The 24,405-nt window shown below is 35.1% G+C and overlaps 2 protein-coding genes across 3 annotated transcripts in view; one reads left to right on the top strand and one right to left on the bottom strand.

Annotated features, from left to right (window-relative positions):
• Positions 1-20,420, bottom strand: part of LOC145259094 (fatty acid hydroxylase domain-containing protein 2-like) — a 59,234-nt gene extending 38,814 nt beyond the window's left edge. Inside the window, exons 1-2 of one of the 2 annotated variants that reach the window (XM_080116743.1) lie at positions 20,216-20,389; positions 5,631-5,700 (exon numbers count right to left, since the gene is read on the bottom strand). The gene's annotated coding sequence lies outside the window, so the exon portion shown is untranslated. Of the gene's footprint in view, positions 1-5,630; positions 5,701-20,215 lie in introns of both variants that reach the window. The other variant, XM_080116744.1, reaches the window with a different exon arrangement.
• A 37-nt stretch (positions 20,421-20,457) lies between these two features.
• LOC145259093 (fucose-1-phosphate guanylyltransferase-like) overlaps positions 20,458-24,405 on the top strand; it is a 31,401-nt gene continuing 27,453 nt past the window's right edge. The window contains exon 1 of the mRNA XM_080116741.1: positions 20,458-20,663. The gene's annotated coding sequence lies outside the window, so the exon portion shown is untranslated. The remainder of the gene's footprint in view (positions 20,664-24,405) is intronic.

Genomic DNA, 24,405 nt, shown 5'->3' with positions numbered 1-24,405 from the left:
GGTTAGAAGAACATCAAAAGCCGTAGTACGTGGAGAGACTGAAAAGCCAGATATAGCTGACCATATCTGGAAGGAAAAGGGAAACCATTTACCATTATGGTAAACAAAGTAAAATTATAGACAGAGAGGAACGATGGAGAGTAAGACTACTGAAAGGAGCAGAACATATGCTGGGGAATAACCAACTGCTAAGTAGACCTAGCATAGAATTCAATACGATATGGGAACCAGTAATTATAAACGATTGATAATATATACGAGTAATAAGTAAAAACAATATATACATAGAGATAGATATACGTTAATATACAGTACAGGGTGTTTCAAAAGTCTTGGGAACATAACGATTTTTAATAACTTGTAATGTTCCCAAGACTTTTGAAACACCCTGTATAGTAATAATTAGTAATAATTAGTGATATTTACAACTAGAAATGAAAATAAGTTTAAGGCTCCTAAAATTCGCACTAGAATTGTCTGCAAGGACTCGTGGCACAGTGGTTAGAGTACTTGCAAAAATCCATTTTAAAAGTGATATTCTACAAGGTTCAATCCAATTGCGAATTACTTAGGACTTCTATCCATTCATGGCTGATGGAACAAGAGCATGCTACCCCCGTGAAGTAAATAAAGGGTTCCGCTCGAAATTCTGTCCAAATTCCCGAGCTGAAAAGAAACATTCCCGAGTTCGACAAGATACACCAGAAGAAGGTTGGAGGTTACATCAACCAAAACGTTGTGAAAATCACACTCAAGATGAGAACGATAGTCCAATGAATAATAATACGAATATTCCTCATCTAAAAAATTCAGGAACGTCTTAGCAAGAAAAGTTTGTTATAATTCAGTCCTCTTCGACTTATGAGCAGACATTAACCTACTTTTTGAACCACCGTTTTAGAAAACTGGTTTTGCAGTTCAAGAATTTGCAGAAAAAAGATGTATTATTTATTTAAAACCAATGTAATAGTAGTAGCAATATAAAGGGTAGTAGTAATAGTAGCAATGGTTGGTTTGACTAACAATTCAAGAAGTAGTAGCAGTATCAATAATTGGCCAACTAGTAGCAGTATATATAACTAGGTAGTGAACTTCAATAAATACTAAACACGGGAAGACGACGGTGGTTTAGCAGTTAATGACACAGACCGATGACTTGGGTGTTCCGAGTTCAAATTCAGTTCATTCCATAACAAAAAATCACTTTCACTTAGGATGTTTCTACAAAGAATTCTGACTAGAAAAATATCAGGGAAACTGTAGTGAAGTAGAAAAAAAAGAAATCAAAAAAAAATATATAAGACACAGCTGTCCCTTCCAAAAGGTCGAGCTCTTCAACGTCCAAAAATAATTCACCGTCACAAAAAGAATTCACCGTCACTTCTTCTAACCGTCGTTTCACTCTCTGCGCTCTTCACCCCTGCTTAAAAAAAAGTACCGTTTATATGCTGCCCATTTCTCCACTTATGCAAATTTACTATCAACCAGAGCCATCTAGTTTTACATTTCTCCAAACAGCCAATTTGCAAAGGGGGACAACTCAAAGCACACAGAGCCATCTAGTTTTCCATTTCTCCAAACAGCCAATTTGCAAAGGGGGACAACTCAAACCACAGAAACCAATGCCAACAACAGAATCTTAAGGAAAACCCTTGAATGCGGAGACCAACACACGTGAGCTACAGATGTAAAACATAAAGGGACATCAATACGGAATCAAGAAAACTGAAACTGTATTATCGTCACTTAATCCACGTGTGTGTCCGAGTTCGTTCCTTATTTTTATTTCTGTCCTGTTTTATTTGTTTATTCCTTTGTAACAGTTTTTCATAATTTTTGGATATGTTCATTACTGCGACATGACAGTTAAGTAGATAACATTGCTTTAAGTTGAAAGCTTTGGAATCTGCCATCTTCATTCCAAGGCAAGTAGGTACACGACAAAAGTTTTTCTTCATTTTTGTCCATAGTCATAAGTGCCAATCTGAATAAGCACCTTATTTTCTGAAAAGTTTGAAAATTTTAGGCCAAATTAGCAAGACTCAGTTTTTGCTAAATTGTTTTCAGAAACCGTTTTTCATTAATAATTACTTTTCTACCTAATCGTTTTTTATAATTTTTAGATATGTTCATCATTGCGACATGATTTAGTAGATACCATTGTTTTTACTTGAAATTCAATGTTTTAATTTTCGCTCCAATAACAAAGAAGTGCAATTACTTCTAAGTTCGCAAGAAAAGTTCGTTATAATTCAGTCCTCTTCGACTTATGAACAGGCATCAACCTACTTTTTGAACCACCGTTTTAGAAAACTGGTTTTGCAGTTTAAGAATTTGCAGAAAAAAAGATGTATTAAAACCAATGTTGTAGTAGTAGTAGTAGTAATAGCAGCATGGTTGGTTTTACTAACAATTTAAGGAGTAGTAGCAGTATCAATAATCAGCTAAGTAGTAGCAGTATATATTAAAACCAACACAAAGTCAAGTATCTCGATTCCTTTGTGTTCTTAAACCAAAGGAAATGGTTGATTGTTGAATTGCGTCCCCGTTGTATCAAAGTACCTGCAGAATGTCTTCTTGGTTCCTCCTCTTCTCTCTCCAATAATCGAGCACAGTATATAATAACAAAACTCTAAAGCACGTCTGACAGCACTGACTTCTGCCAACAGTCTCGCCCTCCTCTTAACACCACAGGCTTTTTATATCGCAAAATCGTTCACCTCTATTTGCATATTCTTCTAACTCACGTGATCACTACTCTATAAATAAGAGTCTTGACCATTTTCTTTTCTTTCTTTTTATTTATTTTCGGTGACCGACCCGCACGTGGTCTATCCAGGTAAGTCATGCATTTCTCCACATATGTAACTAAATAGTGGACTTCAATAAATACTAAACATGGGAAGGCGACAGTGGTCTAGCGGTTAATGACGACTTGGGTGTTCCAAGTTCGAATTCACTTCATTCCACAAAAAGAAATCACGTTCACTTATGATGTTGGCAAAGTTCATTTTTATTGCCTCATTCTTATATTTCCCCTGGCCTTCTCTTATGAACCCGCTACCTTAACTGTTCCACATCAACTAACCCAAAAAGTTATCCATTCTTTCAATGTACCCATGCCAACAGAATCTCCTGTTTTGCGCACGCCTCCCTATACGGTCCAGATGTAATTTTCCTCTGAGGTCATCAAATTTAAATTTTTTTTTTTTTTCTAATCTCGAATTCATCCTCATTACTTCCTACAAATTTTTCCTTAACCTTTTTTTTTTTTTTTTTTTTTTTTTTGTACAAAGGAGTCACCACTTATCAAAGCCCAGAGGACCATTGAAGGATAAAGGTAGTCGACGAGAAAATGTTGTAGTAATCGTTAGTGGGAACTGGGAAAATCGGATTACATTAAGAACTTGTTTACTTTGGACTTGAAGATGACCATATTGTAGTCAGCTACAAAGCTGGCAAACAGAACAGTTCCACAGGTGTGCAGTTCTAAGAAAGAAGCTTTGTCCATGGAATCTACATTTAGGTTTAAGCACAGATAAAGAGTGGGAGAAATTAATAGTGTTTTCAGCTAAATGAGTGTTTTTCGTGAAAGTCAGGCCAAAGGGGACTATAGATTGGAGCTCAGACGAGCACTTGCCATGAAAATAACGATAAAGCAGAGACAGGCTAACATCTCTTCTACCTTGCTACCTCAACTGTTCTACATCTACTAAACCAACCATTCTGTTCAATTCTTTCGTTGTCATATTTGCTTTAACATTTGTTTTACATGTTGGCGTGTGTGGAACGGTTTTTAGAAATTCAACCCCGTTTCATTGGCCTTCAGCTGTGAACTGACCCTGCTACCTCAACTGTTCTACATCTACTTCAATTCTTTCGCTGTCATACAAGAACAAGAGCATGTTTCGTTTGAAATTCTGTCCAAATTCCAGAGTTCAACAAGATACGCATGAAGAAGGTGTCAGGATGAGAACAGTAGTCTAAAGAATCCAAAAGATACGAATAATAAATCATCTTAGAAATTCAGAAACGTAATTTTAAGTACATCCATATTCTTTGGATTCTTCAGACGACTGTTCTCGTCTTGAGTGTCATTTTCACGTTTCGGTCGATGTAACCTTCAACCCCTGACAGGTGTATCTTGTCGAACTCGTGAATTTGGACGGAATTTCGAATGTCCAAATTTCCAAGTTCGACAGAAAGATTCCCGAGTTCAACAAGATACACCTGAAGAAGGTTGGAGGTTACATTGACCGAAACGTTGTGAAAATAACACTCAAGATGAGAACAGTAGTCCGATGAATCCAAATAATATGAATAATCAATCCTCATCTCAAAAATTTAGAAATGTCTATTAAGATATTTCGGCATTGTGACTTGCAAAGGGCCAAAATACCAAAATCTCAAAACGGGCTTGGCATCCTGTCTGTACTATCACTTCACCCGAGGCACTGACCAAATCAAGACCCAAAAGTAAGAGCACCTACCTTATTTTCCTTTCTAAGTTATGTAGAACCCAAATAATTTAACTGTGCTTTATACCATTATCATGATATTACTCTAACTAGAACAATATTTTTCCTGTATTTTTTGATATTACCTTAAGGGCCTATTTGGGTAACGGATTTAGCTAGGGTTTATTTAAGGCATTATAATTTACAAAGGGCCAGAATACCAAAACCTGTCTATCCTATGAAAAGTTGAATCTGGCGACATCCACAGAAACCAATAATCTAATATATAAATGTCTGTTGGTTAGTCTGTCTGTCTCCATATTTTCAAACTGTCTCATCTGAAACTAAGTTGCAGTGCAGTGCTAGGTGTATCAGAATTTTTGTAGGAATTTTTGACACCCCTAACACGAAACTGCGAATAAAATATAAAAAAAAATTGTAATTTCTCTTTTAAAAGTGGGTTGTTTATTTTCTTTATAGATTATACTTCCAAAATAAACTATTAAAGTTGTATAAAAAGTAATAGAAATATTTTTTTTTTATCTTTTAAAAAACAGTAATGAAATTAATTGAATGTTACGAGTTCAGTATTTTTCAATTTTTAAACTTTAAAAATCTATCCAAATTTTTCTATTGATTCTATTTTTACGATATTTTCAGAGTCAATGTGAAATTTTATGCTCTTTCCAATAAACCGAATATAATATTTTAGACAAACGTTGTTTTTTTTAATTCACGCCCCCCCCCATTTTGAAATGTCTATTAAAAAGTAAATAATTTACTCACCAAAGTTTTATATATCACAAATTGAAGATAAAAGATCAATAAATAATATATTCAAATTTAAAACAAAAAAAGTAGTGTTTTTTTTTTTAGAAATTTACCTGTAAAGTCCGAAGTTTAAAACCTTTTTTAAAAAAAAAACACTTTTTTTTTTTTTTTTTTTTTTTTTAAATGAAACCTTGGTTCTTGCTCCTTTAATTGAAAAAAAAATTAGGGTTTGAATTACATTTCTCGAGTAGTTATAAGCTTGGAAAGACAGGGAGTCGAATCATTCACGCCCCCCCCATTTTGAAATAAAGTTTTATATATCACAAATTGAAGACAAAAGATCAATAAATAATATATTCAAATTTAAAACAAAAAAAAAAGTAGTGTTTTTTAGAAATTTACCTGTAAAGTCCGAAGTTTAAAACCCTTTTTTTTTAATTTTTTTTTTTAAATGAAACCTTGATCCTTGCTCCTTTAATTGAAAAAAAAGAAAATTAGGATTTGAATTACATTTTTCGAGTAGTTATAAGCTTGGAAAGACAGGGGGTCGAATTATTCAATATTTTTCACAAAGTTTCTGACACACCTAGTGCAGCGCTAGGGACCTCAAATGATTGGACTTTTTACGGGCCGTTCTTTTATGGGTCTTTAGCTGGTTAAAATAGTTTTTAAGGGGTCAAAAAATAGTCAAAATTGAAAAAAATCGTTGAACATTTTGTACATTTATCTTAGTTTATTTTTAATTTTTAATCAGTTCATATGCATGTCATGTTGATACAGTGGTAACGTCACCAGCTTTGAATGCTAAAGTTTCTGTTTCGATTCTAGCTGATGGCACCTAAATACATTTTTTTTTTTAACTTTTTAAATCACGACTCTATAATAAAATATCCGAAATCTGGACAAATGAAAATATCATATTTAAGCGTATTTTATGTCTGGGCAAAGTCGGGCATCTCCCCTCTGCTAGTTTTTTTTTTTTTTTTTTTTTTTTTTTTTTTACATAGGCATCACCACATTATCAAGGCCAAGAGGCCACTCAAGGATAAGGGTGTACAGTAGAAATTGGACAATATAATAATTAGTAATGAAAATTTGGTAAATTTGATAACTTATATGGAACGGCTCATCAAGAACTTATTTACGTTAGACTTGAAGACAACCATATTGTAGTCAGCCGGAAAGCAGGAAAACGGAAGACACTTCCACAGGCGTGCAGTTCTAAGAAAGAAGCTTTGTTCATGGAATCTACATTTAGGTTTAGGCACAGATAAAGAGTGGGGGGAATTATTGATAGTGTTTACAGCTAGACGAGTGTTTCTTGTGAAAGTTTGGCGAGGGGGGACCATAGATTGAAGCTCAGTCAAACACTTTCCATGAAAATAACGATACATCAGAGACAAACTTGCAACATCTCTTCTGTGAGATAGAGGTTGCAAGGAAGAGAAAAGGACATCTCCTACGAGACTACGAAGTCTATTTTGAACTCTATCAAGGCAGGCCAAGTCCTTTCTAGCAGCTCCTGCCCAGATGTGGCAACAGTATTCCATCCTTGGACGTACCTGGCTCTTATATAGATAGAGAATAGCATCAGCAGTGAGATAACTACCGGATCGATAGAAAGATCCCACCATTTTTCCAGCGGCCTTGGCAACAGATTTGATGTACGTGTTCCATTTAAGATTAGGAGTAATGGTCAAGCCAAGAAGCTTGTCAAAACTTGAGGCCTCCTGAAGACGAGAGCCATTCATTTCAATTGATGCCAGATGTGGATCAGAATGTTGATGATGTAAAGAGAGAAGCTTGGTTTTAGATGCATTAAAAGTAACCAGCCACTCCTTTCCCCATTGTACTACGTGCTCAAGATCAGAGGAGAGAGAATTGGAGAGAACTTGGTCGTTTACTGTCTTAGATGTGCTACCATAAATGGTAGTGTCGTCAGCATAAATGTCTACAAATGATGTAAGGATGTGATTTGGAAGATCATTAATGTAGATCAGGAAAAGAGTTGGGCCCAGGATGGATCCCTGAGGGACACCGGCATTAATACTGTGAGCTTCTGATTTTTGCCCCTCAACTACTACTCTTATGAACCTATCAGAAAGAAATGATTTAATAATTGAGAAGACATTTCCAGCAATACCATAGTTAGAGATCTTATGAAGTAAACCTTTATGCCATACCCTATCAAAGGCCTTAGATATGTCAAGAGCAATTGCCCTAGAAAGGTTGCCTCCGTCGAGGGATTTGCTAATCCTATGAGATATAACTGTAAGCACATCTGCTGTAGATCTAGCAGAACGGAAACCATATTGAGTGTCACTAAGAAGGTTATTTTTGTTGAGATGGTTGATTACTTCTGTATTTAACACAGATTCCAGCAACTTACTCATGACGCACAGGAGACTTATTGGCCTGTACTGAGAGGGGGATGAGCGATCACCTGAATTCTTAAATACAGGGCATACTGATGAGATTTTCCAGGGAGATGGGAAACTATTCTCCTTAAGACAACGTTTAAACAGTTTTGTAAGTATGGGCGCTAGTTCAGGTTGAAGTTTTTTGAGTACTATAATTGGAATACCGTCAGGGCCAGTTGCTTTACTGGAATCAAGGTTTTTGATTAGCTTGGCAACATCACGTACAGATATACATATATCACATAGCGTGTTTTCTGATACAGGAGGAAATATTGGGGGTTGGCGGCCTTGATCGCAAAGGGTAGAATTAGCTGCAAAGTTCTTGACAAAAGTATTTTCTATTTATTTTCAGATATTTATTCCTGAATATATCACACGCACCCATAATCATCAAAAATAAATGTTTTTGCTATTGTCAAATTTTGAGAGGCGTTGCCAGTAGATATCTGGGTTTTTTTTTGATAATTGAATTCCATTGTGTAAAACCTTGATCTCTGTAAGTCACAAGACTCGGTCGACCTGATAATTGATAAAACAAAACGTAATTAAAATAAAAAGGTCACTAAATATTAAAAAAAAAAAAAAAAAAAAATTATCACAATCAAAAATTTCAACAGAAAAAAAAACAAAAAGGGGAACACTTCACATAGGATAAACAAAACTGAAACTGCAAAATTACAAGCTAACCTGCCCCCCCCCCCAAAAAAAACATTTGCAGTGTGAGAATCGACTGGTATCATACCAAATGGTAGAGAAAGACCAAAGAGGATTCAAAGACCGAGAAGAGAAAACACTAACCAGACCTCCATTGGATAAGTGCAAAGGGGACTGAAATCTTGAGGAGGCTTATTGCCACCCGAATTTCAGTGATGACCAATGGTCATTGCCAACAAGAAGTCAATGGTAAGTGGCTGTTACGATGATGCAAATTCATTGTGGAAAGTACTGGAAATCTGAGGAGACTTATTGTTACCCAGACTCTAGGGAACACTACTGGTTGTTGATAGTAAGTTATCTCTCATAACGACCTGTCCGAGAACACCTAGTGAGTAATCTATATATACAAGTTGCCTTCATTAAGTTTCCAGACTTTTTTCGTATGGCCACTGTTATTGATAGTACACTCATGAAACTCTAGTCCTCTTCAAAGTAATCTCCTCCGACTGCAATGCACTTGTCGTACCATTCCAACAACGTCTGGAAGGCCACATGAAAGTCCTCTTGTGTGGTGAGTGTCAATGACCCTCGTCACAGCCTCTTTCATCTCCTCAATTATCTCATAACGATAACCTCTGAGGTTTTCCTTGAGCTTAGGGAATAACCAAAAATCATAGGGAGCAAGGTCTGGACTATAGAGAGGGTGAGGAACTGTCTCGATGCCCATCTTGGTCAACTAGTCTATGACGAGGGTGGAGCATCCTTGGGACAAACTTTGCGCAAATCTTCTGCATCTTCAGTTTCTCTTGAATAATTGTGTGTACAGTTCCCACACTGACATCAAACTGTGCACTTATTGTCTCTATAGACGGTAGTCCTTATCCATGAAATTCTTTATTTGGCCAATCAACTCTGGTGTTCTGACTTCCTTACTCTGCCCACACCTTATCATTCCTCACAGACTTCCTGCCTTCCTTGAATCTCTTATGTCACTCAAAAACTGCTGTTCGATTCATGCAAGATGGTCCAAACGCAGTCTGAAGCATTTCATACGTTTTTGTGTCATTTTTTCCCCAGTTCAAAACAGAATTTTATTGCATATCGTTCTCCTAAATTGTCCTCACGTCCAGATTGCATTTTTGAAATTCACCAGTTGTGACAGGCTTTAGTATGATGTATTCCAATTACTACTGTAGCTGTTCATTATACCTGAAATCATAAAAATTGGTCAATCATCTCATAAGATGTAGAGTAAAGTAATAACATACCAAATTTTCAAGAGTCTACAACAATTTTAAATGGCAGTACAAAAAAGTCTGGAAACTTATTGAAGGCACTTTGTATATTATATATATATATATATATAATATATATATATATATATATATATATATATATATATGACATATGTAATATACTGAGTTCATGTAATTCAGTAAATTTTCATATACCAATAGGTTTTAAGCCAAAAATGGTTGACTTAAGGATTAAACTACAAAATTATCATATTTCGTAATTGTCTGTGCCTAAATCAAAACGTGGATTCCATGAACAAAGCTTCTTTCTTAGAACTGCACGCCTGTGGAGCTCTGTTCCGTCTGCCTGCTTCCCACCTGACTACAACCTGGATGTCTTCAAGTACAACGTTAACAAATTCCTAATGAACCGCCTCCTTAAGTAAACACTTCATCAAATCTTCACACTAACGTACTTTACTTGCAATAACCCTTATCCCTGAGTGGCTTCCAGGCCTTGATAAGTGGTGACCACCATGTAAAAAAAAAATAAAAAAATAATTGAGCATTAATATACTGTGTGGGCAAAATCAAGACAAGGTGTTGATGGCAACAAAAAATGTATTTCATTTTACGTTACAAATGTTTCAATGTCTAGTTCGACAATTTCAAGCATTGTATCGTTTGAAAATTTTCAAAAACCAGCATTTCTTCAGACTTTATGGATAAACACACTTTAGGTAATGTAGCATTTTTTGAATAGAAAGAAAAAAGGCAGGAGGGGGTCTTTAAATTAAATATTTAAATGGGCTTTTCCGTAACCACAACCAAGGTAAATGTTTCTCGCATGCTTTTCCCATTAAGGATCCCCTCCTTTTTTCTTTCTATTCAAAAAATGCTACATTGCCAAAAGTGTGTTTATTCATAAAGTCTTAAGAAATGCTGTTTTTTTTTAATTTTCAAACGATATAATGCTTGAAATTGTCGAACTGGATATTGAAACAACTGTAACATAAAATGAAATACACTTTTTGTTGCCATCAACACCTTGTCTTGAAGTCTTGATTTTGCACATACGGTGTGTGTGTGTATATATATATATATATATATATATATATATATAGATAGATAGATAGATAGATAGATAGAGAGAGAGAAGTGACCATGTCTCTCTGTGTACAGAATGGTCTACCAAACTACTTTATCAATTTTTGGTCTACAGACTTTAAACTTGATAAATGAGGGATTCAGACTCGTATAAGAAATTTGGGGTTTGTATTACTGTACACAGATTCGAAAAAGTCGTCAAAAAAACAAATATTTAACAAATAAATGTTATCAAAGGCAAGATAAGTTACTTTTCTACCTAACTGGATATTTAATGTAACATTTTTATTCAGCTCGAAAAATATACAGTGTTTACTGATGTATTGGAAAGTTAAAAATAGCGTCCGACTCTTTTTGACACGGTAAGTTTGGGAAAAGCAGTTACAAATAAAAAACTAGACAAAATACGGTTAGAAATTTGCTCAATATATGTTACTGTGACATGGGCTGACATATATTCGGTGGGTTTTTAACAGCATTTTGTTTAGTTTTTTATTTTTAACTCCTTTTCCCAAACTTACCGTGTCAAAAAGAGAGTCGGGCGCCATTTTTAATTTTCCAATACATCGGTAAACACTATGTTTTTCGAGCTGAATAAACATGTTACATTAAATAAAAACACTAAAAACATATCCAGTTAGGTAGAAAAGTAACATCTTGCCTTTGATAACATTTATTTGTTATGTTTTTTGACAACTTTTTCGAATCTATGTGTATAGTAAAACAAACCCGAAATTTGATTTGATTTATAGCTAAAGTGTCCAAATCAAAAACATTGGAATTTAGCAGGCATAAGTCGACTAAAGGTGTATATTCTAAACATGTGCAAATATACATTGATACGTTTAACTACATTAAATTTTAAAGTTCTGATATGCAGATTGACTTAGCTCAGATGGTAACAAATAACGCTGGAGAGGTATATGTTCTGGTTTCAATTCTAGCTGATGGCACAAAAGTTATATTTTTCTTTTTAACTTTTGAAATCACTACTATATACTGGGTACAATATAATAATCAATTGAGTATTGACTCTACAATAATAATAAATAAAAAAAACCCTGCATAAATTAAAATGTCATTTAGGCATATTTTATGACCGGGCAACGCTGGGGCAGTCTGCTACTACTACTAATAATAAAGATAATTATAGTAATATCTCAATAGTCTTTTATTTTTTTCTTTTATTTTTTTCAGTCTTGACAGGCTATGGATACCCATGGAGGGGTGTCTGCACATGAAATTTTTGTTGCAAGAGTTGCGCAATCTCCAACCTCACCTCTCCTGAGTCGACATTGTTGAATACCAGTGGTAAGTGGAGTATATATATATATATATAATTATTTACTATAATAATTATTAAATACCTACAGACACTAGTGTTTCATTCTTTCGAGAATCAGCAGTGCAAGGTGACACGATTAACACCAGTCGATAGATTCGAACCCGGCAACAGAAGCCATCTCTGGCTTCATTAGCAAGGACCTAATCCATTCAGCCACTGCTAACCGCGAGAAATACTGTTGAAATTTAAACATTTATTTTAAATGTTTTTTTTTAACGTCTGTCAGAGGGATCTAATCATTATATGATGATCTGCGCATATATGAGCTAAACTGACCGAATTTTACTTCAATTGAAAGTGCTCAACGATAAGAAACGAGTTTCTTAAAGGGGCTGACATAATTATTTAGGACGACTGGAAACAAATGCCGAGATAAGCAGAGAGCACATACAGCGCCTAGAATTCCTAAATAGTCACCCATCTGGTACTAACCAGGTTCAACGTTGCTTAACTTCAGTGATCTGACAATAACCGGTGTGTCAACGCGATTATGCCGTATATTCAATAGTATTACATCATAAAAAAAGAAAAAGAAAAAAAACGATGACAAATTCTCGGTCCAAACTCATGTGACGACGCAGTAGAAGCGACGATTAATGACTGCTTTTACAAATTCATGTGACTTAACTTGACACATATAACTGACCTTTGCTACCGACAAAAAAAAAAAAAAAAAAAAAAAAAAAAAACGTTTGTGAGAATATAAAATAAATAAATAAATAAATGAATAAAAACTCAAATTAACCCTTTACCGCCAAATTGTATTTTCGTCGCCTTTCAAAAAGGAAACATGGCGCTTCAACAGAATTGGGACGAGATTTTGTAGTCAATAAATGACGTTTTCAGATTAAAAAAAAAAAACAAAATGGTTTCAACTGATTTTTTTTTTGCCAATTCTAATAAGTTACAATGGTAGCTTCCAAATTATGCAGTCGATATTACCTGAATATTACTGAATTACTAAACAACAACTTTAATCGTGGCAGCAGGTGAAAAATTGCCGCCATCTTGTGTAAATCGAAAAAGGAAAATTACCTCCATTTTGAACTCTCCTGTATCTTACGATCGTTTTCATCAAATTCTATTTTTTATTTTCTTTAATAATTTTCTACCTTATCGATTTTCGTAATTTTTGGATATAATTATTTTTAAAAATACAAAGAATACGTAGATACCATTGTTTTCATGTGAAATTCAGTTTTATGATTTCCGAAATTTCGTCCCAATAGTGTAGAAGCGCCACCTGGTCTTCAAAGTACAGGTATATGGTTCAACAAGTGAATGAGGGTTTGTTTATGTTCGTGCAGCACGCTAACTTTCGTCACGTGTGGATTTCATGATTAAAAAAAAAATTATTTATTGCATAAAAAATAAAATTCTACCGGTTAAAAAACTAGCAGGGACCCATGGAAATTCCACAGCTGTGTCCTTGTAGGAGTTTGTGACATTTTTTTTTCATTCTATGAACGCCCAGTGTGATATCTCATGCTACCCCACTCGTCGACAAGTTGCTGCCGACCCTAACGTTGTGAGCTGTGGATTTTCCATCTTTTGTTCTTATGGCCTGATCGTCATAGTTTCTCACACTGGTGGCCATCAAGGAGAGTGCATGGGCTTACAAGTATAAAAATAAAAGAAAACAGACTCGGACGCTTCCCATATATATTGGTTGGACTTTGGATGAATGTGACACCATCGACCTGTTCTGCCGTTCATTTCCTGATCTGTTCTGAGCCACAATCCATCTTCAACTGTCGTTAAAGTGTTTACTGTTTAACTTATGACTTCTGTTAAGTGTCCAACTGAACTCCCGCTAAGTGTATTGTCATAAAAACACTAGCCTCTGCAAACTGAACCCTTACTGTCATAAAGCTAAATATATCGCTATCTATTGTTCAGTTCTTTCATTACCATCCTGATCAACAATCCATTATAAAGTATTTAATTTAATAGTCCCCTGCTTCTTTTGTTTCAGTCATCTTAATTGTGACCCCCCCCCCAAAAAAAAACACAAGGAAATGAAAGAAAATAAAGACTCTGGCACTTCACATATAAATTGGTTGAACTCTGGATGAATGCGACATCACCGATCGGCTCTATTATTGTCCATCGAGGTGAGTGCATGAGCTCATGCGTATACAATAACATTGGCAAAACAAAATAAAACAAACTCCACCACACACACACACACACACACACACACACACACACACACACACAAGGTATTCAGGAGATAAAACTCATGAATTAAAACGAGGTTAAAAGTGCTCAATAAAAAAGAGCAAAATACAGGGTGTCCCCCCCCCAAAAAAAAAGCTGATGGTTAAAAAAAAAAAAAAAAAAAAATTCATAACTTTCTTAATTTTTTATATTTTTCTTTTATTTTTTTCAGATCATCTAGAGTAACCCTTCCAAGGTCATCATGAGTAGTTACACTACCGAGGAGCGGATATTTATCGTAGAGTCGTATTTTCGGTTGAAGGAGTCAATATCAGAAACTCAAAGAGAATTTCGACAAAACTTCAAAACAAGAAATTCCCCTACTCCCAATGCAATAAAACCAGCCACAATAAATGCCCTTGAAAACAATATAGAGGAGGAAATTAGGGCCATAAGCCTTGAAACATTAAGTGATGTGCTGAACAATGCCCTGCAGAGAGCACAAGAATGTGAAAATGAAAATGGTGGACATTTGAATAACATCATTTTTCATAACTAAAATTAGACCTTGTGAAAAACATACCCTAGATTAAGTTGTGTAAATATGACGCAGAGGCTAGATGTCTTCAAGTCCAACATAAACAAATTCCTGATGAACCGCCCCCTTAAGACACTTTATCAAATCTCCAATACTAACGATTACTACAATACTATCCCATTGATTACTGTACACGCAATAACCCTTATCCCTGAGTGGCTTCCGGGTCCTGATAAGTGGTGACCTCCATGTAAAAAAAAAAAAAAAAAAAAAAAAAAGGCTCATCTATCAACATATGAAAATTGGTGAGCATAACTTAAATATTAAGGAGGTTAATGAAATTTAAAATCCGTCACTTTCTTTTGGGACACCCTATATAATATTTTTATTTATATAGACAAATATTATATAGTTAGTGAACATGTTAATGCTTCGGAGCAATTGGTTTATTAAAAGATCAAAAGTTCCTCGTCAGGCGACAAAAATAAAAGTTTATCTGCTAATCAAAGCATCTGGTTCTTATTCTTAAACTTTTATTTCTGTCGCCTGATGAGGAACTTTTGGTTTTTTAATAAACCAATTGATCCGAAGCATTAGCATGTTCAGTGTAGCGACTATGTAATATTTGTCTATATAAATAAAAATATTATATTTTATTTATATTTTAATTTACAAAAAGTTTAGAGAAGTTATCGGTACCGTCGGTTTCAAACCTAATAGTAGGGGACCATTTTAAATACCCACATCAAGCTCTCTTCAGCCAATACTCATCTGTCTTATAACCAGAATAGGAATCATGTAGATACAAGATACCGTGCAAATTTCGTTTTTCTGAACAAACCAAAATTCAAATAATAAAGTAATATATATATTGGATGGACTCTGGGCATGTGAGACATCATCGACCCTCTACATGTTAAGCTCCACACCTATATCTACTGTCAAGGCCGTTTCTGTCGGTTGGTCAATTCATTTCCCCATTTGCTCAGAGCCACGATCTATGTTCAACTGTGTCCAGTTCATAACTCATGTCAAGCATCTAACTGCTGTCAAGTCCAACTTACGACTGTTGTAAAAACTCCAGATCAACCATAAACCATTCCTATTGTCATTAACCCACATCCACTCCCCAGCATCAGAAAACTCATTATACATCTTAAAGTACACACAAACCAAATCTAAATATATCTTTGGTCCATGATTCGATTCCTCTGTTATAGTCACCGGCACATCCTGACGAACAATCCCATATCAAGTTTCTTTCGTCTACCTTCCTAGCTATAGTCTACTGATTAATCCTACTTCCTTTTCTTTTGAAGCGAACGATTGGCCAAAAACATTAATTCCTTCACCCTCAACTGCGCAGTTTTATACAAGGAGGGGTCAGTCTAATATATAAAAGGCAAAATGTGTGTGTATGTTTGTATGTCTGCCAAAAACTTTCGTTACACGCGATGGATCCTGACATGATTGATATCGTTTTGAAGCGTGATATCTTGGAAGACACATATCGAAAAATTGACCAAAAACATTCATTCCTTCACCCTCAACTGGGCAGGGTTTTTTTTTTTTTTTTTTAACAAGGAGGCGTCGGTTTTTGCGTCACAATTTTCACAAGTCATCGTCTCCTTTTGATTGACTACGCTTAATTTCAATGTTCATGACTTCCGGCTACGCGATGGAGACATCGATTAAGACGTTAGGTCCCCCCCCCCGCCTTTGCGTTACGGGTTTGAGCCTGCCTGCCTACTACCACTTTTATTTATTTTATTACACCTCTCTTCAACCTGGCTGTCTGCGGTTTTGATTTTTTTTTTTTTTTACTCGACACACCCGGGCAACGCCGGGGACCCCCGCTAGTATTATAGAAACAAAGATAAAAGAAGAAGAGTAATAGCTTCAGCTAAATCCCACCCCTCCCAAAAAATGAGATTCGCTCTTTTTAGACGATTACATGTTAACTTAACAGTAACACCCTGAAAAAAAACCTTGTCAGAAAGAAAGAAAGAAAAGAAAAAACGGTGTTTGTTATTAAATCGAAATTCAAAAATCGAAATATTGAATTTCATTTAAAATCAGTCGTATCTATTTGTTATTTTTGCGCAATTAAAGACAGAAGAAAAAAAACACGTATAAAACGAAAATTTTCTATTTGTTACGTAACAAAAAAAAAAAAATTCGAAATAGAATTTCATTATTTTTATGTGACTACATACATGCCTGCATTTACTTGCCTCCCCACGAGGGCAGAGTTTGTTACAAAGCGGTTTTGTTTTGGTTTTGTTTTTTGTTTTTTTTGTTTTGTTTACAACCTGCCTCAGCGTAGTATAAATACCCCCAACCTCCCCATGTTAAGAACGGCTTTCTGAAAGATCGTTCTTAACATGGGGAGGTTTATTCCGAAAGCCGTTCTTAACATGGAGAGGTTGAAGGTGTTTCTACTACGCTGAAGCAGGTCGTAAAAAAAAAAGATGCCGCGGTTTTTACAGTGAAAAAAAAATCGAGCTCAACAAACAACAACAACAACAAAAAACACACTCTGGATTGGAAAAAAAAAATTCAATCACCTCAGTCTAGAAGGATAAGTTAAAAAAGATGAAGTGTAGTATCAGAACAGATACGACACTTTGCTCCTAGTCAAAAGGAGCAAGTCTGGAAATACCTGGAAATTTTTAATGGATTTTTTTTTACGCTATACAAATAAAACGTAAATTCTTAACCCAGTTCTTGACCACAAGAACAGAACGAGTAATTATTGAAAGAAGAAGAAAACGCGATCAAAATAAAACTAACGGCTCTTGTCTAAATTTTTTCAACAATAAAAAAAAAAAATCTGTACGATGACAAAACGAAAATATATTCCAAAAATCACGTAAATTTATCTAGTAATTTTATTTTTATAAAGAAAAGCAGGTAACTTTTTACGACGTGCCCCAGTGCAGTCACTGCACTGCCCAAGTACCCCACACCCCAACAACCGCCCCATGTTAAGAACTGCTTTCGGAATAACCCCCCCCCCTCCAACCTCGAAAGCCGTTCTTAACATAGGGTTGTTGGGGGTGTTTCTACTACGCTGGAGCACTGAACCAGCACTCGTAAAAAATACCGAAAATCATTTTTAAATGATTGATGGAAATTTATAAGCATAACAACAACAAAATCCTTCAACTTTGAATTATTGCTGAGTTATCTTCCTTTGTTTCTTTAAATGTTTTCAAAATTGGGAGCAAGAATCAGTCTTCGATTACTCATGGCATTTGTGCAATCTAAGTGATTTTTGGAATATATTTTCGTTTGTCTTCTTGGGTATGTACACCAACACCATACAGATTTTTCTTTATTTTCTAATATAGGGAGAATTCTGGAGAAAAAACGAAAAACTTTTTAACGGTACAAAAACTATACAACGCTTTGAAAATAAATTTACCCCAAGAAATTGAACACAATTTAACATAAAACTAGAAATTGTGGCCTGGTAGACCAACGCAAAACCTTAAAAAAACACTTGGGCATGCTGAAAACGAATATCGCATTTAAAATTAGGACTGACAACTACTTTTCACAATACTAAAAAGATACTTTTCCGCAGGTTTCACGTAATAAAGAAATGCGCCCTTGCGCGTACAACAGTGCCCATCACTTAAAACATCGCATTTAAATCATTCGTAAATAAGTAGTTTTCCGGATATTAAGCAATGTAATTCTTTGTTATAAGTCGTGGCCATTGTTGTACGCGCAAGCGCGCATATTTTTGCCGCACGCCCTTGCATTGCACGTACAAATTGTGTTCATTTTACGTTGATCCCCCCCCAATAAAAGGTGGTCATAAAGTGGGTGTTCATTTTACGTTAAATTAATATAGAAAAGTGATCCCCCACGTTTTTAAACTATAATTTTTTCAGTCTTTTTTTTTTTTTTTTTTTTTTTTTACAAGGGTGTCACCACTTATCAAGGCCCAGAGTTACTTGGAAGTTACTTGTTTCCTGGAGTTTTAAAACATATTTTAAAAGGTACTTGTTATTATTAAGGTACATACATTATTATTTCAGCACGATAACGTATTATTTAGAAAGTCATCCATTCTTAACATGGGGAGGGCGTTTTGTAACTATTCTGTACTTTCACCTAACAATTTAATTAAAAAAAAAATATCGTAAAATTTGAATTTAACTTGAAAATAGTTTTTTAATAGCAAGGTAACATAAGTGCAAACACTTAATTAAATCCACCACAATGCATTTTTTTTTACTGTTATTTTATTCCAGTGAAAAAAGATTTATGTGCTTCTACAGAATTTGAACCGAACCAAACAGACTTTCCCCGAATTAAACTTAGATTAGCGTCAGTTTATAGTTACGGTTGTATTTATCTCGTCCACACGGCGAGAGTAAGATGCTACACAAGGTCGAAAAATAGGATTTGAAAATCCAGCGCTCTAGAGAAAAACCACTCTGGCCGAACAAAAATTGCCTGGTCAACCCTGACGGCATTCTTTGTAAGGGCGCCTTGGCCATTAGCAAAAAGTAAACCCTTCTCAAACGGCGAGGAGGTAAAGCTTGGGAGGGTAAACATCCTAGAACTGAACAGAACACAGTTCGGTTCAAATTCTGTAGATTTTTTTTTTTTGGTAAATAAATAAAACGTAGAATAATTTTTGGTACTTATGTTACCGTGCTGAAATAATATTTAGAAAGCCATTCTTAACATGAGGGGAGGGTGTTTTGTAATTAATCTGTACTTTGAGCTAACAATTTAATAAAAAAAAAAAAGATATCGTAAAACTGAAATTTAACTTGAAAATACTATTTAAAAAAAAATACACGGTAACGTAATAAGCACCTTCATTTTTATATCGAAGTCTTTTATTCTGAAGTCTTGTTTTTATTTTGTTTTTAAGGCACTTGTGCAGTTTATAAACGGTACTATTTTTTTTTTTTTTGGTAAAGATAGAATTTTGAAGTTAAATTTCGATTCTTGTTAAGGTATCTATCTTTCGTTTATCAAATTGTTTGATGAAAGTATAGAATAGTTAACAAAGCTAACCCCCCCCCCAATTAAGAACGGCTTTCTAAATAACGTTATTACGTAAGCATAAGGACCGTTTTTAAGCGCATTTAGCACCATTGTTATTATTACAAGTTTATTTAACTAAAAAAAAGTACTTATGCAGAATACGGGCCGTGCTGAAATAATAACGTTATTTTTTTTTTTAAACACATTTTTAACATTGGGGGGGGGGGGTAACTAATCTGTACTTTCACCTAACATTTTAATAAACAAAAGATAACGTAAAAATTGAATTTAACTTGAAAATCTTGTCTACAAAGAAAATAGCACTGCCCGTATTTGCCATAAGTGTCTAAATTAAAATAAAAAATTAAAAAAAAATAAAATGTATGATTAATTAATTAATTAATACGTAAAATAAATTCAAATCCATTCAAACGGCGAAATTGATTTCTCTTGGAGACAAAAACCAAAACAAAGAAAGAATGAATAAAAATAAATAAATAAATAAAACTTACCTCCGATTATAAAAAGATTCCAATTTTTTTTTTTTTTTAATCGTTGAATATAAGTAAAATTCGGCGACGAACAGCTTCCAAAAAAAAAAAATGAATTGCTTCTTTTTTATTTTTCTCCCAAGTTGTGAGAATAAAAATAAATGAAACCAAAAACAAAAATTTCTTCTTCGACACAAAAATACGATTACGTCATCGGTCACGTGACAAATCGTCGAAGAAAATAAAAAACAAAATAAATAAATAAACGAAACTTTTTATTTGTTTTTTTTTTTTTTAAATGAAATATTATTCCTATTTACTTTGCCTCCCCACGAGGGCAGAGTTAGACACCAACGTCATTTTTTAATGTGGGAAAAGGAACAAAAATAAAATAAAAAATTGTCTCAGTCGTGAAGGATTTCTTCTCTACTAAACGAGGACAAAAAATTGAAGCGTAGTATCAGAACAGGTACGACACTTTGATCTTGTTTTTCTTTTAATATATATAAAAAAACGGTACTAGTGCATGAGCTGGCCTGGGCGTGGCTTATCACTCGCTCGGATTTCTCCGTAAAATGACGTCACATGCTGCCATCTGACGGAGAAAATGGACGAGGGGTGGGGTGCGTACAGAGCATTTTCTTTAATTACTATAAAATTAATATAGTGGTAAAATTATTTAAAAAAAAAAAAAACAGAAGCCAAATTTGAAGCCAAATTAAAAAAAAAGAAGGCCAAACCATTTCAAAAAAGGTCAAATTCACGAAATTAGCCATTAAAAGAATAATAAATGGTAACAATAACATTATGAATAAAAGTTACTTTCCAACTTATCTGCATCATTCGTTGGTATTTTTAAGTAGTTTTAAGTGCTTTTTATTTCATATCGAATGTTAGAGCGGTTTCCGCTAACTTTGCCAAATTTTAAAATGCCGTAAAACATACCCTGTTTTTTTTTTTTTTTTTTTTTTTTTTAATAATTACTACTTTTTTAAATAGAAAAATGAATGATGCAGGTAAGTTGCAAAGTAATTTTTATTGTCAAATAATAACAGAAAAACTTACCGTAATTATTTTTCACATGCATGGGAGTCAAATAGAAGAAAACTTGTAATGTTTCCAAGGAAAAAAGCTAAACAAAAAAAAAAAAAAATGGACGACTCTAGCAGCAGCAGAAGAAGCGCCAAATACAAGTTTCCAGTGCTTGAAAAATGAATTGACGAATAACACCGACCACTCTAATTTGTTTTTTTTTTTTTGTTTTTTTAAAGGTAATTGAGGTCGCTGACAACGAATCTGATAGTCAAACTTGGTGCAAATTTACCGTTTGCATGGTATTTACCCCTGAACCCACGAACTACTTTTGACCATTTTGCAGCTTCCGTTTATGCTACGCGCATACAGGGGGGGGGGATGTGGTGTTTTCTTCTATTTGACTCCCATGCATGTGAAAAATAATTACGGTAAGTTTTTCTGTTATTATTTGACAATAAAAATTACTTTGCAACTTACCTGCATCATTCATTTTTCTATTTAAAAAAGTAGTAATTATTAAAAAAAAAAAAAAAAAAAAAAAAACAGGGTATGTTTTACGGCATTTTAAAATTTGGCAAAGTTAGCGGAAACCGCTCTAACATTCGATATGAAATAAAAAGCACTTAAAACTACTTAAAAATACCAACGAATGATGCAGATAAGTTGGAAAGTAACTTTTATTCATAATGTTATTGTTACCATTTATTATTCTTTTAATGGCTAATTTCGTGAATTTGACCTTTTTTGAAATGGTTTGGCCTTCTTTTTTTTTTAATTTGGCTTCAAATTTGGCTTCTGTTTTTTTTTTTTTTAAATAATTTTACCACTATATTAATTTTATAGTAATTAAAGAAAATGCTCTGTACGCACCCCACCCCTCGTCCATTTTCTCCGTCAGATGGCAGCATGTGACGTCATTTTACGGAGAAATCCGAGCGAGTGATAAGCCACGCCCAGGCCAGCTCATGCACTAGTACCAAAAAAACAAAGACATTTAGTACTCATGCGTTTACCGCGCTGAAATAATAACGTTAATATTTAGAAAGCCATTCTTACCATGGAGAGGGGAGGGTGTTTTGCAACTATTCTGTACTTTCATCTAACAATTTAAAAATATATAAGTATCGTAAAAATGAATTTAATTTGAAAATACGATTTTTAAAAAATAGCGCGGTACGTTAAGTGCATAAGCACCAAGCATTTTGGTTACTTTTTTACGACGTGCCCCAATGTATTATAAACACCCCAATCTCCCCATGTAAAGAACGGCTTTCGAGGTTGGGAGGGAGTATTATTCTGGAAGCCGTTCTTAACATGGGGAGGGTTGGGGTGTTTATAATACATTGGGGCACGTCGTAAAAAGTGACCAGCATTTTTTTTTTGATTATCACATCCAACTCTCGACACAGAAATTAGTTTTAAAAAAAAAATGACTATCTTGAACTTTTCAGCTTTAAGTTTGCTGGCTGCCATTACAACATTATCTTAACCAAATTAATTCTAGTTTTGTTGCAATTTGGTTCAATTAATAATTTCAATGATACTAGCAGGACCTGTGGAAATTCGACAGCAGCATGTTTCATATGTAATATATTTTTGCTGGGCATTCTGTGGACATCCAGCATGAACGGAGACCTCGCGATAATGACCACATGACAAATACATTGTGGCCATTTTTCCGTGTGCTCTTGTAACGTGGGTTTGTCGGGGATATGCACATCGAGGTGGCACGTGCGATGAGTTCCTCAGAACACATTCCAATAAAGTCTTGTAAAACAGGCACAGAGATGCAACATTGCGGTGATGAGACAGGGGTTGGAGCTTAATTGACAAAGTGGGACCTATTAAATTGAAGGCTCTTTTTTGGACCCTATCCTAGGGGAAGAGGCTAGTGGTAGATGCACCAACCCAGATGTGGCAACAATACTCCATGCATTGTACAAACGGTGGCCTTGTAGGGATACAGGATACTCTCAGGCACAAGTAATCTAACACGATAGAGAGAACCCGCCTTCTTTGCAGCAGCCTTTGCAATGTCCTCAATGTATTTGTTCCAGTTCATATTACCTGTGAATGTTAAGCCGAATAGCTTGAAGTAAGAATTCTCAAGTAGGGTGTTGTTTGCCATGGATACTGGTGATGAAGATGCTTCTTGTAATTGTTAAAGGAGAGCAGCTTAGTCTTACTAGCTTTAAATGTTATCATCCACTTGCGGCCCCATTCCACTACGTTTCGAAGGTCATTTTCTAATCATTCTACCATTGTCTTAGATTTATGTACATCCGTTCTTCCCTCATGCATGCTATAGAGTGTTGAATCATCAGCAAGTATACGAGGGGTGTGCAATAAGTAATGCCCCTGACCCACTTCCCATAGCAGTAGAGCAACGAAACGTGGCACAGTTATTAGTATTTCTCTACATAGGAAGCACCCAGAGTTATACATTTCTCCCATCGTTTGATGCAGCTCTGGAGACCGTTTTTGTAGAACACCCCAAATCCCAGATTGGTCCTCCAACCATGGCGTGACTTCAGAAATCAAGGCTGCATCATCTGGGAAACGCTTTCCTTTCAAAAACAACTTTATAGCTGGGAAGAGGTGAAAGTCAGAGGGTGCAAGGTCAGGAGAGTAGGGAGGATGGAGAAGGATTTCATAACCACACGCCCGTGTTTCTCATCTGGTGACATGTGAGTTGTGGACCGGAGCGTTGTCCTGCAGGAGGAGGGCACCTTTGCTGATCTTGCCCCGCCTCTTGATTTTGATAGCTTCCCTTAATTTCCTCAAAAGTGAAGCATAATAGACTCCTGTAATTGTGGTACCCTTTGCCAGGAAATCTGTCATCACTACTCCGTCCTGGTCACAAAAGACTGTGAGCATGACCTTGCCAGCGGAGGGCTGCACCTTTGCTTCTTTAGAGGTGGTGAGTCCAAGTGCTTCCACTGCATTGACTGGGCTTTGGTCTCTGGATCATAGTGATGGACCCAGATTTCATCCTGTGTAATCAGTCTTTTGAAAAACTTTGACTCATCTTCTTGGCACATCTCTAAATTCATCCTCAAGCAGTTGACACGTTCTCGCTTCTGGAATGGTGTGAGCAACCTGGGAATCCATCTGGCAGACATCTCATGCATATGCAAATGGTCATGAATGATAGTTTCCACATACCCTGTACTAAT

This window comes from Euprymna scolopes, chromosome 34 (genome assembly GCF_053919585.1).
Source record: "Euprymna scolopes isolate OS-2025 chromosome 34, ASM5391958v1, whole genome shotgun sequence".
NCBI classification, from domain to species: domain Eukaryota; kingdom Metazoa; phylum Mollusca; class Cephalopoda; order Sepiida; family Sepiolidae; genus Euprymna; species Euprymna scolopes.
This window is presented reverse-complemented; position numbering and strand designations above follow the sequence as displayed.